This window comes from Phocoena sinus, chromosome 8 (assembly GCF_008692025.1).
Source record: "Phocoena sinus isolate mPhoSin1 chromosome 8, mPhoSin1.pri, whole genome shotgun sequence".
Classification (NCBI taxonomy): domain Eukaryota; kingdom Metazoa; phylum Chordata; class Mammalia; order Artiodactyla; family Phocoenidae; genus Phocoena; species Phocoena sinus.
Window position 1 is genome coordinate 97,150,341 of NC_045770.1, and position 15,560 is coordinate 97,165,900.

At 38.6% G+C, this 15,560-nt stretch overlaps 1 protein-coding gene and 1 pseudogene across 1 annotated transcript in view; one reads left to right on the forward strand and one right to left on the reverse strand.

Annotated features, from left to right (window-relative positions):
* Positions 1-15,560, forward strand: part of C8H11orf49 (chromosome 8 C11orf49 homolog) — a 189,595-nt gene that overhangs the window by 122,427 nt on the left and 51,608 nt on the right.
* On the reverse strand, positions 3,578-3,677 carry LOC116758921 (annotated as a pseudogene).

The window sequence follows — 15,560 nt, forward strand, 5'->3', positions numbered from 1 at the left end:
ATCATTTTTAGAACATTTTTATCACCCACCCTCTGCCCCCACACACACAAGAAAAGTACTCAGCAGTAACTCTAATTACTAAATACTTACCCCTACTCTTTCCACTACTCACCCACCCACTTCCAGCCCTAGGCAACCACTAGTCTACTTTCTGTCTCTATGGATTTGCCTATTCTGGACATTTCATGTAGATGGAGCCATACAATATGTGGGCTTCTTTGTCTGGTTTCTTTCACTTAGAATAATGTTTTCAAGGTTCATCCATGTTGTAGAATGTATCATATCCATACCATATTTCTTTTTTATGGCCAAATAATATTTCTTTGTATGGATATTCAATGGATATTTATCTACTCATCCACTGACAGACATTTGGTTTGTTTCTACTTTTTTGGCTATTATGAGTAATACTGCTACAAACATTTGTGTAGAAGTTTTTGTGTGAACATATGCTTTCACTTCTCTTGGGTATATACCTAGTAGTGGAATGCTGGATCATACAATAATTCTATGTTCAACTTTTTGAGGAACTGCCTGCCTACCTGCCTGCCTGCCAAAATGGCTGCACCATTTTACATTCCCACCAGTAATGTATGAGGGTTACCATTTCTCCAGATTCTTGCCACCACTTGTCTTTTTTTTTTTTTTTTTTAATATAGTTGACATACAGTGTTATGTTAGTTTCAGGAGTACTACATAGTGATTTGTCATTTGCATACATTATGAAGTAATCACCATTATAAGTCTAATATCCATCTGATCCCATACAAAGTTGTTACAGTATTATTGACCATATTCCTTATGCTGTATGTTACATCCTTGTGGCTTGTTTATTTTATAACTGGAGGTTTGTACCTCTTAACCCACTTCACCTATTTTGTCCCCCCACCTTCCTGGCAGTGACCCATTTGTTCTCTGTGTCTATTGAGACTGTTTTCATTTTGTTTTGTTTGGTTTTCTTTTTTTTTTTTTGTAGATTCCACATATAAGTGAGATCATGTAGATCTCACTTTGTCTTTGTCTGACTTATTTCACTTAGCATAATTCCCCCTAGATTATCAATGTTGTTGCAAATGGCAAGATTTCTTTTTTGTGGCTAATATTCCATTATATATCTACACCACATCTTCTTTATCCATTCATCTATCAATAGACACCTAGGTTGCTTCCATAGCTTGGATATTGTAAATAATGCTACAGTGAACATTGGTGTGCATATATGTTTTTGAAATAGTGTTTTTGTTTTCTTTGGGTAAATACCCAGAAGTGAAATTGATGAATCATGTGGTAGTTCTATTTTTATTTTTTTTGAGGAACCTCCATACTGTTTTCCATAGTGGCTGCACCAATATACAAAACCACCAATAGTGCACAAAGTTTCCCTTTCTCCACATTTTTGTTGTCTTTTTGATGATAGCCGTTCTGATAGGTGTGAGGTGATATCTTATTGTGGTTTTTACTTGCATTTCTCAAATGATTAGTGATGTTGCACATCTTTTCATCTGTCTGTTGGCCATCTGTGTGTCTTCTTTGGAAAAATGTCTATCTGGGTCCTTTGCCCGTTTTTTAATTGGATTATTTGGGTTTCTGCTATTGAGTTGTATGAGTTCCCCATATATATTGAATATTAACTCTTTATCAGATACATGATTTGCAAATATTTTCTCCCATTCTGTAGGTTGCATTTTCATTTTATTAATTCTTTCTTTTGCTGTGGAGAAGCTTTTTAGTTTGATGTAGTCTATTTTTTGCTTTTGTTGCTTGTGATTTTGGTGTCATATATCCAAAAACTTGTTGCCAAGACTAGTGTCAAAGAGCTTTTCCCTTATGCTTTCTTTTAGGAGTTTTATAATTTCAGTCTTACATTAGTCTTTAACCCATTTCAAGTTATTTTTGTGCATGGTGTAAGATAGAGGTCCAATTTCATTATTTTGCATGTGAGTATCCAGTTTTCCTAGAATCATTTATTGAAGAGACTATTCTTTCTTGGCTATCTTGTCAAATATTAGTTGATCATATATGTATGGGGTTTCTTCTGGGCTCTCGAGTTTGTACCGTTGCTCTGTCTGTTTTTATGCCAGTACCATACTGTTTTGATTACTTTAGCTTTGTAATATAGTTTGAAATCAGAATGTGTGATGCCTCCTGCTTTGTTCTTTCTTTTCAGGATTGCCTTAGCTCTTCAGGGTCTATTGTGGTTTCATATGAATTTTAAGATCTTTTTTTTTCTATTTCTGTGAAAAATGTCATTTGAATTTTTAAAGGGATTACATTGAATCTATGTTGGCTTTGGGTAGTATGAGCATTTTAACATCATTGATTCTTGCAGTTGGTGAACACAGATATCTTTGCCTTTGTTTGTGTCTTCAATTTCTTTCATCAAAGTCTTGCAGTTTTCAATGTACAGATCTTTCACCTTCTTGAATAAGTTTATTCCTAAGTATTTTATTGTTTTTGATGCTATTGTGAATGGGATTATTTTCTTTATTTCTTTTTCAGAGTTTGTTGTTAGTGTATAAAAATGCAACTGATTTTTGTATGTTGATTTTGTGTCCTGCAACCTTACTGGATTAAGTTATTAGTTCTAACAGTTTTTTGGATTGGATTGTAGTTTTTAGGATTTTCTATATGTAAGATCATATCATCTGCAAACAGAGACAGTTTTACTTCTTCCTTTCTGATTTTGATGCTTTTTATTTCTTTTTCTTGGCTAATTGCTGTGGCTAAAACTTCCAGTACTATGTTTAATAGAGGTGGTGCGAATCGGCACCCTTGTCTTGTTCCTGATCTTAGAGGGAGAGCTTTCACCCTTTCACCACTGAATATCTTGTTAACAGTGAACTTGTCATATAACAGCCTTTATTTTGTTGAGGTGCATTCCTTCTGTATCCAAATTGTTCAGAGTTTTTAATCATGAAAGGAGGCTGGGGCTTCCCTGGTGGCACAGTGGTTAAGAATCCACCTGCCAATGCAGGGGACACAGGTTCAAGCCCTGGTCTGGGAAGATCCCACATACCGCGGAGCAACTAAGCCCGTGTGCCACAACCACTGAGCCTGCGCTCTGAGCCCATGAGCCACAACTACTGAGCCCACCTGCCACAACTACTGAAGCCCGCACACCTGGAGCCTGAGCTCTGCAACAAGAGAAGCCACCATAATAAGCCCTTGCACCACAACAAACAGTAGCCCCCGCTCGCCGCAACTAGAGAAAGCCCGCGAGCAGCAAGGAAGACCCAACACAGCCAAAAATAAGTAAATTAAATAAATAAATTTAAAAAACAAAAAAGGAGGCTGAGTTTTGGATATATGTTTTTATTTCTCTTGGGTAAATATCTAAGGGTGAAATTGCTGACAAATTGTTTTCCAAATTGGTTGTACTGTTTTACACTTCTATCAGCAATATCTGAAAATTCCAGTTGTTACACATCCTTGCTAACATTTGGTGTTGTCAATCTTCTTTTTTCCTCCAACTTTGAGATATAATTGACATATAACATTGTGTAGGTTTAAGGTGTACTATGTGATGATTTGATATATGTGTATGTTGTGAAATAATTACCACAATAATGTTATTTTTTAAAATATGGACTGCTTCACAAATTTGTGTGTCATCCTTGCACAGGGGCCATGCTAATCTCCGTATTGTGCCAATTTTTATACATGTGCTTCTGAAGCAAGCATAGTCTTTTTAAGTTTAGCTTTTCTAATGGGTATAAAGTAACCTTTCTAGTATCTCGTGGTTTTAATTTGAATTTTCCTGATGACTAATGATGTTGAACACTTTTTTACTGCTTATTGACCATTTCCTCTGTGAAATGCCTCTTCAGATCTTTTGCCCATTTTTAATTTTTTAAAATTTTTAAAAAATTATTTTTTGATGTGGACAATTTTTAAAGTCTTTATTGAATTTATTACAATATTACATCTGTTTTATGTTTTGGGTTTTTGGCCATGAGGCATGTGGGATCTTAGCTCCCAGACCAGGGATCGAACCCGTATCCCCTGCATTGTAAAGTGAAGTCCTAACCATTGGACCACCAGGGAAGTCCCTTGCCCAATTTTTAGTGGGTTGTTTATTTTAATCATTGAGCAGCAGTTCTTTATATACTCTGGATGCAAGTGAGATATATGTATTGCAGATCTCTGTCCCATTCTTTGGCTTGTTTATTTATTTCCTTAGTGGAGTCTTATTGAGCAGAAGTTTTAAAAATCGATTTTTTCTTTAATGGTTAGGCTTCTGGGTCTGCTCTAAAAAAATCTTTGCCTACACTAAGTTTGTAACAGTATTACTCTACATTTTCTTCTAAAAGCATTAGAAATTTAGCTTTTATGCTTAGGTATATAATCCATCTTGAACTAATTTTTGTGTGTGGTTTGAAGTTGAGGTCAGGGTTTTGTTTTGTTTTTTTCCATATGGATAGCTAGCTGTTTGTTCCAGCACCACTCTTTGAAAGACTTCACCTTTCCCACTTAATTGTTTTGGTTCCTTTGTAAAAGAAATCAGTTGATTACATAAGTGTGGGTGTATTTCTGGATTCTCTGTTTTGTTCCATTGATCTATTTGTTGAATGTTAGTCTTGATTACTTTACCTTTATAGAAAGGTAGTGTATGCCCTTCAACTTTTGCATTTTCACGATTGTTTTGGTCATTAGAGGTCCCTTGAATTTCCATATAACTTTTAGAATAAATGTCAATTTCTACACACAAAAAAAAGCCTAACAAGAATTTGATTGACATATCCATTGAAAAGCATTTCTAAGTTTTTGGTTGATTTTCGACTGTGGCTTACTGTGATATTACGATTGATATATTTTTTTTCAATTTCGGTTTGGTCAGATTTTGTTTGGGGATTTTTCTCTAGAAATAACCTAAGGAAGGAAGTATTAGGAGATCTGAATGAAAGAAGAGGCATACTGTATTGTGTTCCAGGTTCAGATTCAAAACTGTAAAGAATTAATTCTACCTAAAATAAAGTTATTAATTCACTACAAAAAAAAGAATTTGATTGAGATATGAAGAATCTGTAGATCAATTTGGGGAGAATTGTTATCTTTGCAATATTGACTCTTCCAATCCATGAACATAGTAAATTTTTTCTTAGGTCTTCTTTAATGTCTCTCAGCAATACTTTATAGTGTTTAATATACAGATCTTACACATTTTATTAAATTTATCTATATATTTCATGTTTTGTGCTACTATTTTAAATAGCGTTATTTTTTCAAAGTTATTTTATTTTATTATTTTATTTTATTTTATGTTATTTTTGGCTGCATTGGGTCTTCATTGCTGCACGAGGGCTTTCTCTAGTTGCAGCGAGCAAGGGCTACTCTTTGTTGCAGTGCGCGGGCTTCTCATTGGGGTGGCTTCTCTCGTTGTAGAGCATGGGCTCTAGGAGCACAGGCTTCAGTAGTTGTGGTACACGGGCTCAGTAGTTGTGGTGCGTGGGCTTAGTTGCTCCGTGGCACATGGGATTTTCCCGGACCAGGGCTCGAACCTGTGTCCCCTGCATTGGCAGGCATATTCTTAACCACTGCACTACCAGGTAAGCCCAATAATGTTTTCTTTTCTCTAGCTTACTTTATTGTGAGAATACAGTATATAATAATATAACATACAAAATATGCGTTAATTGTTTATGTTATCAGTAAGACTTCAGGTCAATAGTAGGCTATTAGTAGTTAAGTTTGGGGGGAGTCAGAAGTTATAGGCAGATTTTCAACCGCATGGGGGGCTGGTTCCCCTAAGCCCTGCATTGTTCAAAGATCAACTACATATACAAATGAATGTTTATATTTATATTGTATTAAATTAAAGGGAAAATAAGAGACTAGGAACACTGAGAATTGTGACAAAATACTGAAGACAATATAAAAAGTCTTCCTTTTAAAAAAATTGCATCAGAGCAAAAAAAAGAACAATGAAGACTAGGTGAGTGGTATAATATTAATGAATGAAAGTGAGAAAGCAAAACCTCTTATTTTGATTTAGTCTTCTCAGTCAAAGAGGATGCTCTTTGGACTGGAAAAGATAAAATAAACACTGGTTCCAGGGCTTCCCTGGTGGCGCAGTGGTTGAGAGTCCACCTGCCGATGCAGGGGACACAGGTTCGTGCCCCGGTCCGGGAAGATCCCATATGCCGCGGAGCGGCTGGGCCCGTGAGCCATGGCCGATGAGCCTGCACCTCCGGAGCCTGTGCTCCTCAATGGGAGAGGCCACAACAGTGAGAGGCCCACGTACCAAAAAAAAAAAAAAAAAAACAAAACAAAAAAAAAAACACTGGTTCCAGAGAATGAAATCAAATATAGCTGAGATTATAAGAGATCACCTAACTGCTTTTAATGAGCTCAAGTTTCTGGGCCTAATTTACATTCTGAGGTGCTAAGGCCCTGTCGATAAACTGGCTGAACCACTGCTGACAGTCTTTGAGAAAGCAGAAAGTATGCACGTTGTGTGGAGGGGGTAGGGGATGGGCAGGGGGAGGGTGGCATGGCAGGTGGAGAGGAGAAGTTCCAGAAGATTGGATGGAGTCAGAAGGTCATTTCAGCAGACTGAAGGCTGATGACCTTGCCATCCATCTTGGGTGATATTCTTCAACTATTTATTAAAAAGAATAAATTGTAGGTATGTAGAAAAGGAAATTGTAGCCACTGTAAGCCTATCAGAGTTTATTGCAAAAGAAGTGGGTGGGAGGGGATGAGGGAAGGAGGAAGGGGTGGAGAGAAGAGATGAATAGAGTAGAGAAGAAAAGGAAAAGAAAAAGAGCCCAGGCTTGGTGGGTAAAGAAGGCCCGATTTCAACCCCAGGTTTCACTTCTTAGTAAAATGACATTAGGCAAATTATTTATCTCTATAAGCCAAATTTCCTTATTGGTAAAACAAATAATAAGAGAACCTACTCCATAGGGTAGTCCTGAGTTGTAAATCAAATAATGTGTGTAAAGCACTTATTTATCAAAATCAGTGATGATTGTGACGGGAGTGATAAAAGATGAATGGTGGTAATGGCAATAATCCTGAAGGAGGAGCAAGTGAAATAGTTAATGCAAACTTATTCTGTTTTTGAAGGCATTACCAGACAAATTGGGAGAAAGCTGTACTTAGTTTTAGCTATAGTTATCGTAAGATTATTCTAATATTTAGCTACATTTATTGTATTTGTGTAGTTTAATTGGGTTTCAACAAGACCTTGACAACATCTCCATGATATCCTTGTGAAGAAGCAGAAAGAATACAGGCTGGTTGAACAACATATAACTGGTTGAACAGTCGTATCAAAATGTGCTAATTAATGAGTTCATGTCATGCTGAAGGGAATAGTCCAGAAGTATGATTCTGGACTATTCTTAAGCCTATCTTTTTTTTCTAATCCATTATTTGCATGAAAGCATTGATAGCAGGTTAATCAAAGGTGGGAGAGGTAGCTAATAAGCTGCCTGAAAGAAACAGGACCTGAAAAGCCATAGTATAATATAGTACAAAGAATATAGGCTTGGTGTCATGGGTCTACCATTACTTGCTTATGACCTTGAATAAATTATTTAACCACCTGAGCCTTTGTTTTCTAATTTGCATGAAGATAATACCACCTATTCCATGGTGGTTGTGGGAATAAAAAAGATAATATATGTGTACTAGTTAAATATCTATGTATTAGTTATCTATCAGTGTATAATAAATTACCCCAAAACGTGGAGGCTTAAAACAATAAATACGTATGTCACACAGGTCTGGAGGGTGAGGAATCCAGGAGCAGCTCGCTTAGATGGTTCTGGCTCAAGGTCCCTCATAAGGTAGAAATCAAGATTTGGGTCGGGGCTGCAGCCACCTGAAGGTTTGAATAGGACTGGGAGGTCTGCTTCTAAACTCACTTATATCACTGTTGGCAGGAGGCCTCAGTTCTTCATCATAAGTTCCTCATGATATGGTAGTGGCTTCCCCAGAAAAAGTGATCTCAGAGAGAGAGCAAACAGGAAGCATCAGTACCTTTTATGACCGAGTCTCTGAAGTCACATACTGTCGCTTTTATTTTATTCTGTTCTTTAGAAGTGAATCAGTAAGTTTAACCCATACTCAAGGGGAAGGGAGGGGAGTATCATAGAATTTTGTGGACCTTAAAACCACCACATTATACAAAGTACTCTGTATAGTGCTTAGCACGCAGCAGGTACTCCATAAATGGCAGTTGCTTTTATATTGTTACTAATATACACCTAATACACATGGTCCTTACTATAAAGCTCTTGTGCGCAGGACAAGAAAAACTCATGGTTTTTTAGATTCCTGGAAAATACAGAGAAGGAAGCACCATATATCACAATATTCATTATATCTGGTTTTTTTTTTTTTTTGCGATACGCGGGCCTCTCACTGTTGTGGCCTCTCCCTTTGCGGAGCACAGGCTCCGGACGCGCAGGCTCAGCAGCCATGGCTCACGGGCCCAGCCGCTCCGCAGCATGTGGGATCTTCCCGGACCGGGGCACGAACCCACGTCCCCTGCATCGGCAGGCGGACTCTCAACCACTGTGCCACCAGGGAAGCCCCCATTATATCTGTTTTGTAAACTAAAATGAATGAAACATTTTTGTACTGCATATATTGCATTAAGAACATAACTGATAAAAAAATAATTTAACACTTAATAGGCATACTTAAAATGTAGAGTCAGCCTGCAAATACCAGTGACACGGATAGTTTGAATGACAGTTAATCCAAAAATTGATTTTGTTTGGTTTTGTTAAGATAAAATATAAACACCTATATTTATGTTTAACAAATATGAGAATTCTTCAAATTTTAACTGTGTAGTACATCAACTTGTATGAGTCCTGCTCTCCTTTCCATCTAGAAATTGGCCACAGCAAAGACTGAGAGGCCCCAGTCTGCAGCAAAGATAAGAAGACTTGCTAGTTCACACACCTTCCCTGAGGGCAAGGAGTAATTTAGGGGGGAATTAAACCAACAAACAAAAAAGTGTATCAACAAAGGGCTCAATTAAGCCAGAGAGTTGATGTTGACAGTAAAAATTTAGAAATAAGAATTAATATGGCTAAATCACTGGGTAACCTAGAGTTCCTCTGTTTATATATACATATGGATACATAGTATCCATACTAGCCTCAAGGATTGTCTAAAGTTCTTTGTAAACAAAAGCATGAGAACTCTTGAACCCCAGGTGGACAGAGTAATTCACTGGGCCACTTTTGTAAGATAAGATCATTAAATTGCAGATATTGTCACACCCTAAACTGGTTCATTTACTAGTGTTTTGATTTGTAATCATTAGACAGATCCTCAGGCTAATGTCTGATGTGGTAGAACGCTACTTAGCAACTCATCAACAAACATAGCAATCAAACTTCATAGTCACTGATTTGAAAGTAAGTAAAAATGGCCCCTAAGGAGCCAGTGTTCACAGAGTTTATATGTGTCTTTGTAGGAGAGGCAGAAAGTCTCCCAAGAGTTTGACAGAGAATCCGTTTACTTATAAATGCATAACCTTCAAGTACTGATCAGTTCAGCAGCAGCAGATAAAAAAGTAGTGAGGAGGGTCTAAAGTGTTGCCTTAGCCACACACTGACAGTGGTGATAAATGTTATCAAAAAAGAAAGTCACTAGAGAACCAGTGAAGAGAAAATCCATATTAAAGACAAACAAGAGAAAATCCATATTTAAAACAAGCAAACAGTATTTTAAGGTCATTTACCATATACGGGACATGTAAAGGCTTTACTAATCTTTTTGTTCATTGAGGGTATCTTTCTATTATGGCCAGGGCAGTAAGCAATAGTCATAATGTTGAACCAGAGTCGATAAACAAAAGGTTACTTGTGCTTATTATCATCTTTTTAGTAAGCCAAGGAAGTTTGTGATACAGTTAGAGATAAGATATGTTTAAAAAAATTTTTTTTTAAGTTTTGACACTTGAGTAAGCTTTACTTATTGACTTATATAGAATGCACATAGAAGAAGGGGTCACTAGAGGCCTCTGGAAAAACTGTGTACTGATTCAGCATCATGAGGGTCACACAGCCTGTTCTGTGAATAATAAAATAATTATAATAGTAGCCATCATTTAATGAGCACTCACCATGTGTCAAGAACTGTGTTAAATCTTTACATGCATTATAATATTGAATCTTCTCAACCACCATTTAAGTATTATTATTATCTCCATTTTAAAGATGAGGAAATTGAGGTATAGCAGTTAAATAATTAGTGCAACAGAATCAAACCAAGGTCTGAATACATCCATTCGGGTTTCCCAGCTCAGTCTAAGTGTTTTATGGTGATGAGAAATATCCTTTCTGAGGAGGAATGACATTATGCCTTCTAATTTATTTTCAAAGAATGAATGAAGATTCCCTCCTTTCTTTCTTTTTTTTTTTTAATAAATTTTTATTTATGTATTGATTTTTGGCTGCGTTGGGTCTTCGTTGCTGCGTGCGGGCTTTCTCTAGTTGTGGCGAGTGGGGGCTACTCTTCATTGTGGTGCGCGGGCTTCTCATTGCAGTGCTTCTCTTGTTGCAGTGCATGGGCTCTAGGCGCGCGGGCTTCAGTAGTTGTAGCACTCGGGCTCAGTAGTTGTGGTTCGCGGGCTGTAGAACGCAGGCTTAGTAGTTGTGGCGCACGGGCTTAGTTGCTCCGCGGCATGTGGGATCTTCCTGGACCAGGGCTTGAACCTGTGTCCCCTGCACTGGCAGGCAGATTCTTAACCACTGCACCACCAGGTAAGTCCCAGCCTCCTTTATTTCTTACTTATTCATGTGACCCTTTATTTTCTCTCACTCTGTGGTAGGCTGAATAATGGCACCCAAAGATACCCAGGTCCTAATCCCTGGAACCTGTGAATGTTATCTTATATGACAAGAAGAACTTTGCAGATATGATTAAGTTAAGGATCTTGAGATGGGGGAGATTTTCCTGGATTATCCAGGTGGACCTAAATGTAATCACAGGTATCCTTATAAGAGGCAGACTGTGGGAGACTTTCGTGACAGAAGAGGAAGAAGGCAATGTGAAAGCTGGAAGCAGTGGATAGGGGAAGGTGATATGATGCGGGGCCACAAGCCAAGTAGTGAGGACAGCCTCTAGTCGATTGCGAAGCCAAAGAAATAGATTCTCCCCGGATCTGCAGAAGGAATTGGGCCACTGACACCTTGATGTTAGCCCTGTTAACACTCAATTTGGACTTACGGCCTCCAGAACTATAGGAGAGTACATTTCAGTAATTTCAAGCCACCAAGTTTGTGGTAATTTGTTAAAGCAACCATAAGATTCTAATACACACCCCATATTACTGGCTTCACGGTTTATTTCCTTCACACTTTGTCCTTATATTTTTCCTACACTTTGCAATTATTATATTACTTTTCTGAATTCAGTTATAAAAGCATTATTTCAGATCAAGTTTGAGGAGTGTTGAGAGTTTAGCTAAGCTACTCCATGCTTTTGCTGCCTTGCAATCCATTTTGTTTGGCCTGCAGAGACCTTAAAATGATACCAGATTCCTCAGCAAGTGCATGCCTTAGATAACAGCCTGCAAAGTCACAAACAAATATAAGTTCCTGATATGACTTTACCACTAGCAGTCTCCCCTGCCTCCCAGGGCTTTCACCTTGTCCCTTAGATAAGACCCCCATGGGAACTTACCAAAAGCCCACTCTTGGTTTGAATTGACCAATCCGGCCTTAGCCCAGGAACCCCAAAGTTCTCCACCCACAGACCCTAATAAAGCCTTGTTGCCCCAGGTCCTGTCACTCTCTGTCTTCACTCTGCCTTGACCTCCCCCTGTGGCCCCTTGAGGTATGCTTTGTGCTTCCTCCAGGACCTGTCCGTAATAAACATCTCTATTTCACTTTCTCTTGTGGTCTGAACAAGATAATATCTGGTACCCTATGCTCCACTTAAGAAATGTTGATTTGGGCTTCCCTGGTGGCGCAGTGGTTGAGAGTCCGCCTGCCGATGCAGGGGACACGGGTTTGTGCCCCGGTCTGGGAGGATCCCACATACCGCGGAGCGGCTGGGCCCGTGAGCCATGGCCACTGAGCCTGCGCGTCCGGAGCCTGTGCTCCGCAACGGGAGAGGCCACAACAGTGAGAGGCCCGCGTATGGCCAAAAAAAAAGACCTGGTGCAACCAAATAAATAAATAAATGAATATTTTAAAAAAGAAAGAAAGAAAAGAAGAAGAGTCATGGGAATTCCCTGGCGGTCCAGTGGTTATGACTCTGTGCTTCCACTGCAGGGGGTGCAGGTTTGATCCCTGGTTGGTGAGGGGGGGGACTAAGATCCCACAAGCTGCAAGGTGCACCCAAAAAAAAAAAAGAGGCATAATGACAAGCAACTTAACAGTAAGACTACAAGAGACTTAAATTGAGTATTGGGCAACAGGATGATGTGACTGTCATGAACCTAAATTAGCCTTAGATTAATACAAGAATAACAGAGGCTGTAAGGAGAAGATGATTGTTTTGCTCTATTTATTCATTTTTCATTCAACAAGTATTTATTGAGTGCCTACTGTATCCCAGGAACTAGTTTATAGATTCTTGAAGGTCATATTTTTTAACCGTGCAGTAAAAAATAGAGATAGTCACAGTTTCATTTTGGAATAAAGGAAGGTAATTATCACAGAAATAAAACTATTGTGTTATTTGGAGATATTTTTGTTTTACTGATTGATTTAAAATTGCTTCTTTTGAGCTCATCACTCTAATTAGAGAAATAAATTCCTGACTGGGAAATGGCCTACCAAGGGCATAGTCAAGACAAAGTGCAACAATCATTGCATCTTTTTCCTGAAAGAACTTTCCCATGATTGTTTAATTCGGCCTGAAGAGCCTTTTGTGACGCTTAAAAATCACTGAGGGGAAAAAAAAGGGACTGAGCTGGGTCAGTTTTGCAAAGGACGTAAGGGGTGAGTCTTGTTTCACTTGCCAGTATTAAGACAGGATTTCATCTATGAACTTTGTTTCTTGTCCAACTCCAGTTTCCACAGGTTTCCGTTTTCCTTTGCTCTCCAGTAAAAAGGAAAAATACTCACGTGATTATTAGGAATACTGGAGCAGTAAATTGTTTGCGGGACTTGGAACACCCTTTTTTCTCTCCCTTCAAAGCTTTAAATGATACTTGCTTCATTGAAGCTTACAGATTATTAAAAGCAGGCCTGACAGAGTGTTTTAGCTTCCAGTAGAAAAAAATCTCTATCAAACTAATCTTTGAGTCATGTAGAATTTTTCCTTTTCTAATGTTAATGCTTTGGAGCATTCCAGCACCTTTTCAGTAACTGCCATACATAAAACTCCTATATCTTCCTTGAGTCAAAAATGAAACTGGTGTCACCTCTAACAGTTGTTAGAATTCCTAGTCTTTTTCAAATATGTTATTATTTACCCATTCTATTCATTGCAAAGTAACTCCCAAGGACTAGTATCCTGGGAAAACAGAAGTAACATAGTAGATTAGCAGTAGTTACGGGAACATTGAGAGTACCATTGCAAACCTGAATTTCTTGCATCTTTGTGGCTTCAGTTTAGAGTAAATGTAGATGGACAGAGGTCAAGCTGTCTCCAATTTGACCCTTAGTTAACCCAGGAGCTATATAAAACATATAAAAACTAAGGATACCCTACTTCCTGTTACTTACAGAGAAAGAAACATAAAAGGGCCAGACTAACAAAAAAAGGAAATAACATTTGTTGAATGCCTACAGTGAGGTAGTCATTGTGACAGGCACTTTTTAAAGTTATAATTCCTACAGTATCACATTTAATCCTCATCACAATCTGCATGGTATTGTCTCTATATTATAGACAAGAAAACAGAGGCTCACAACTAATTTGTTCAAGGCCATACAATAAGTAGTGGAGAAAAGATTCGAAACAGTCTGTTTGGCTTCCAAGTTACGCCCTTTCCACTACCTCTCTCTTCCTACTTCTCTGACCAGTCCTCCTCAGTGTCTTTTAAAAAGTTACTCTCGGCAGTGGGAGGGGTGGTGGGCAAGAAAAAAAAAAGTTACTCTCCTGTATTCGTCTTAAATGTTGGTATATCCCAGGGTTCCATTCTTGGCTCATTACTTTTCTCACTACGCATGGTTACTGAGCAGTCTTGTCTCCTTTGACTTTTCCTACTACCTTAGGCAAATGACTTTCTAGCCCTGAACTCTCCCTGAGCACCAGACCCACACATGCAGTGTGCTATCAGCCTCAGACATCACTACTGGTATGTCTGACAGTCACCGAATTTTCAGTATGTCAGAAACAGAACTCCTCACCTTCGCCCTTGAATCTGCCTCTCCTCGTGGGTTCCCCAAAATTATACTCTATCATTCTAGACTCCTCTTTTCCTCTCACATTCAGTCAGCTAAAAAGTCCCACTGTTCTCCCCTTCAAAACAGTTCCTGATTCCCGACCCTTCTTCTTGATTCCCCTTATCATTGCTCCGGTTCTCGCTTGAACCTTTGAAATTCTGCTCCCTTTACAGTCAAGTTATCTATATACGAAGAAAATCTGACTGTGCTGCTATTATTCTTCTTTTACTTGAAACCATTTAAAGGTGCCCGCACCATCTATAGAATGAAACACACAAGACTTTCTGTGACCTGATCTCTGCCTCTCTCTTCAGCCTTGTTTCCAGCAACTCCTTGCCTGAAAAGCTACTCTCCAATTATACTGAATTCAAGTACTGGTAGTTCCTCTCATCTCACATGTTGCTTGCCATGGGGATGCCTTTGTTGAGGCTCTGCCTGTAGCCCTGCCACCCCCATCTTTCCGCCTGGATAAACTCCCGCTTCAGTACACATCTCAGGTAGCACCTCCTCTAGAACACCTGCCCTCAGCAGCCCTCTACCTCAACCCGCCAAGGAGGCTAAACCCTGTCCTCCCTGTCATTACTTTATCAAGATTGTTTTGAAATCAGTTTTTATCTTCTCTATTAGACTTAAAGTTCTTTGGGCACAAAGACCATAACTTATTGAATTTTTTAATCCTAGTGTCTAGCCTGGTACAGAGAGGGCTCTTAATGACTGTTTAACCTTAGTTAAACAACAGCGTACTATCTCTCAAAAATGACTTCTGTATTGGCAGTTCAAACCATATCTTCCTCTGTGTAAAATAAATCTGACAACCGTTAAAACACAAGGACATCAACCATAAAAAAACAAAACCTGATTTAAAAATTGGCAAAGGACTCAATAGACATTTCTCCAAAGAAGATATGCAAATGATCAATAAGCCATAAATGAAATGAAAAGATGCTCAACATCACTAATCATTAGGGAATGAAAATCAAAACTACAGTGAGGTACCACCTCACACCCATTAGGAGGGCTACTATTAAGAAAAGAAAAGAACAGGTGTTGGCAAGGATGTGGAGAAACTGGAACTGGAACCATTGTGCACTGTTGGTGCAAATGTACAACGGAACAGCTGCTATGGAAAACAGTATAGTGGTTCCTCAGAAAATTAAAAATAGAATTACCACCTCTGTGTACATATCCAAAGCAGAGTCTCAAAGAGATATTTGTACTCCCATGCCCATGGCAGCATTATTTACAATAGCT